Genomic DNA, 4,225 nt, shown 5'->3' with positions numbered 1-4,225 from the left:
GAGATTGTTTTCTTCTCTGGTTACTTTCAAGTAAAGTACGTTTCCAGTAAGCTCTGTGTCCTGCGTTTGACTTCGCCTACCGTATTTCACCGTCGCATTCTGACAGGAAGCCACAATCTATCTGCAATATTAAAGCTGATCTACCCACCAAAAATAATAAATTACAAAAATTATATTATTGCGGGTTCGATTCCCACTGGCGTCACATACCAAAATGTGTGGACTGTTCTGGACTGCTACGTAAATTGCGTATATTACGGTATTACAGTACTGTATTAGCAATTGCAATTTCAGTAAAGCGGTGTAAACCCTGAATTAAGTAATAGTAAAATGTATTTTAAAATAGAAGAGAATCATATCAAAAGTAATGTGAGCATTGCATTGGGAAAGGCAATTACTTCATATGAACATGTAATGCAAGGTGAAAAACATGTATTTCTCCTCCCGAGTGGCGCAGTGGTCTAAGGCACTGCATCGCAGTGCTAGCTGTGTCACTAGAGATCCTGGTTCGAATCCAGGCTCTGTCGTAGCCGGCCACGACCGGGAAACCCATGGGGCGGCGCACAATTGGCCCAGCGTCGTCCAGGGTAGGGGAGGGAATGGCCGGCAGGGATGTAGCTCAGTTGGTAGAGCATGGCATTTGCAACGCCAGGGTTGTGGGTTCGATTCCAGTATGAAAAATAAGAGCGTCTGCTAAATGACTAAAATGTAAAATGTAGATGAAACACTGATTAAGTTTGGTGAAAAAATGACTGTATGATTTTGTGTGTTGTACTTTTAGTCAATTGAAAATATGCTTAGACTTTTGAAACAACTGCCTTTTTGATTATCTGTTTTGAGTTTTGTACTAAAAGTTGTGAAAATGTATCACATACTTGTGAAAATTGCACCAAAGTAATACAAAAAAGTAAGGTAGCTAGCTAGGTAAGACAACCACATATCACAGTCATAGTAAGTACATGTTTTCCTCAATAAAGCAGTGAAAAGTCAGTGCTAGTAAGATAAACCAAGTGCGAGTGCTTGTGCAGGAAAGTTATGGGTGTTAATCTTTTTCTTTGTTTTTTATTTTATTTTGTGTTCCACACACACACACTCTACCGTGTTTTTCACTGCAGTTTCTGTATGTCTATGGCCCTGTGTGCGAGGCAGTGGGGAGGATAAGCATATTTATGTTGCATGCTTCCTCCTATACTACTGCATTCCACCCCCCACCCCATCCCCCCTACCCCCAACCCCACACACGGACTGAACATGTTTCATTCCCAGTGTCATAGATCACAGCCTTACAGGCCTCACATCCCCTAGTAGTGGGTCATATATACAAACACACACCTGCTGGACCAAGGCCGCCTGGAGACTACAGCTGCCTGAGTGATGAGTTCCACAGGGGTAGGGGTCTGGGGGGCTAACCTCACTTCCTCCTCTGGTTCACAGACAGACCTCTGCCCCTGGTGCTGTTCTGGCTGTGGTTTGTAAACTTCCACCATGAGATGAACTGTTGACCTTTCTTCTTACCCATCAAATAATGAAAACTGTATTTTTACTGTATTTCTACGGCATTTCTATGGTATTGACACCAATCTACAACCTATAGCCACCATTCCCCAACCCAGGATTGTGCAGCAACCCATCAGTAGGTCCACACTCCCTACCCACCATTAGAGAATGGTTGAACCACTGGCTAGCGTGACCCAGGAGAGTGGATGAGAGCTGGGTTGCATTGCAACTCCGGTCAAAAGCCGAGCTCCCCTCCAGCCATGTCCTTTCCTCCAGAGAGACGGAGGCCATCCGTCATGCTGGCCCATGCAGACACACAATGGCCTGGGCCTTTTACCTAGTGCTCAGCCCCTCTCACACACCCTGCTGGTAACACACAGCTTCCGGCACCTTGGAAGGGAACTGGAAGTGTCTCACCCCCCACAGATGTACAGTGTGGTCTCTGGCCTGCTCATTCAATGGGCTGATGTCAAGGCAAAATTGCTTAGGAACTCTTTACAAGGCCGGTCAGGGATATGGAGAAGAGACGTTTTGTGATTTATGTCAAATTATCAATGCCCACCTTTGCACTTCGTACAATTTGAGTATTGTGTTTTAATAAGAAACCTATTTTGAGGGACATTTTGGGAACATTTACCAATGCATTTGGTATTTGATAACAAGCTACTCTCCATAGGTGTAATGCATCTTACAGACCTGTTAAGTCCTCCAACCCAGATACCTCTCCACCCTCATCAATCCCACAATCCATCACTCTGATGCTCTTTACACCTTCTTCTGGGAAAAGACACAGACAATAATCTCTCTATAACAGACTACGGAACACTTTCCCACATCCTCTTTAGGTGATCCACTATCTTAATAAAGTAACTAATGGATGTAATGTCCTTGCTTACTCAAAGCAATGTGTATCAACAACTTCATTTTTAACAACATCCCCAGTGCTGTACTCTCCAGCCCTTAGCTCAGGGAGAGCTCTACACTACAGTATAGGCTTACATCTGTCAATTAGTCTACAGGGACTGTCTCTTCAGGTTAGTCTGCTGAGTGTGTGTGTGTGTGTGTGTGTGTGTGTGTGTGTGTGTGTGTGTGTGTGTGTGTGTGTGTGTGTGTGTGTGTGTGTGTGTGTGTGTGGCAACACGCATCTCTGCGTGCCTGACAGATATCTCAGTTTGAATGTTGGCCCACCACCTCAAGCTCAACCTCGACAAGACGGAGCTGCTCTTCCTCCCGGGAAAGGCCTGCCCGCTCAAAGACCTCTCCATCACGGTTGACAACTCCACAGTGTCGCCCTCCCAGAGTGCAAATAACCTTGGCGTGACCCTGGACAACACCCTGTTGTTCTCTGCAAACGTCAGAGCAGTGACTCGCTCCTGCAGGTTCATGCTCTACAACATCCGTAGAGTACGACCCTACCTCACACAGGAAGCGGCACAGGTCCTAATCCAGGCACTTGTCATCTCCCGTCTGGACTACTGCAACTCGCTGTTGGCTGAGCTCCCTGCTTGTGCCATCAAACCCCTGCAACTTATCCAGAATGCTGAAGCCTGCCTGGTTTTGAACCTTCCCAAGTTCTCCCATGTCACCCCTTACCCCACACTCCACTGGCTTCCAGTTGAAGCTCGCATCCACTATAAGACCATGATACTTGCCTACGGAGCAGCAAGAGGAACTGTTCCTCCATACCTTCAGGCTATGCTCAAACCCTACACCCCAACCCGAGCACTCCGTTCTGCCACCTCTGGTCTCTTGGCCCTCCCAACCCTACGGGAGGGCAGCTCCTGCTCAGCCCAGTCCAAACTCTTCTCTGTCCTGGCACCCAAATGGTGGAACCAGCTTCCCCCTGAAACTAGGACAGCAGAGTCCCTACAGATCTTCCGAAAGCACCAACACTTGCACTTGACCCCCACTCCCCACTTCTATTTTGCTGATAGCTACGTTATTGTTGTCCCACCTAGCTATCTTAAGTGAATGCACTATCTGTAAGTCGCTCCAGATAAGAGCGTCTGCAAAATGACTAAAATGTTAATGTAAAATGTGTGTGTGTGCGTGTGCGTGCACGCGTGCATGCTTTTTGTGTGTGTGTGTGTCTGTAGGTGTTACCCTTTTCATGTCAGAGAGAACAGGAGCTAACATGTCGAAGTTGGCCAGGCGGGATGACTGGCGCTTCATCATACCTTCAGTTGAGCTACATGTAACTCTATATTTTATGAATGTTATTATGTCTGTGTAATTATCTAATGGAGAGAGTGTGAGACACCTACTTTAGTAATCTGTGAGTTGATGTGAACAAGGCCTACTAGCTACACTGAAAATGAAATATATGTATTTGCACTGTTTGCTGCTCCCCAGTGTGATATGTTTATTTTGACTTTATTTCATTTTTTTTAAAATGCACAGCTCCTGTGCTTCATTTGGATAAACATCTCTTAAAGATGTTTAATTATTCTGCTGACTACCCTGTCTGTCTTTTAAGTGGGTCTTGGGCTGAAGATTGAGACATATGAAGCCTTGGGCTTGAGGTCCATCCCTATAGGCCTATATATAGGCCTTGGTCTTGAGGTCCATCCCTATAGGCCTATTTCTTTATCTCTCAGCTTCGTCTCGCCCTGACCTCCCAGCCTGACCTCCACCTGTCCGAAGCATGATGGAGATGTTGTATCAGCGTGTCAGTGTCACATCCACCTCAGGTCGCCTCCTGGACACCATGGCGGGTCCTCATGGGGTT

This window comes from Coregonus clupeaformis, chromosome 31 (genome assembly GCF_020615455.1).
Source record: "Coregonus clupeaformis isolate EN_2021a chromosome 31, ASM2061545v1, whole genome shotgun sequence".
NCBI classification, from domain to species: Eukaryota; Metazoa; Chordata; class Actinopteri; order Salmoniformes; family Salmonidae; genus Coregonus; species Coregonus clupeaformis.
Note: the sequence above shows the minus strand (reverse complement) of the source record.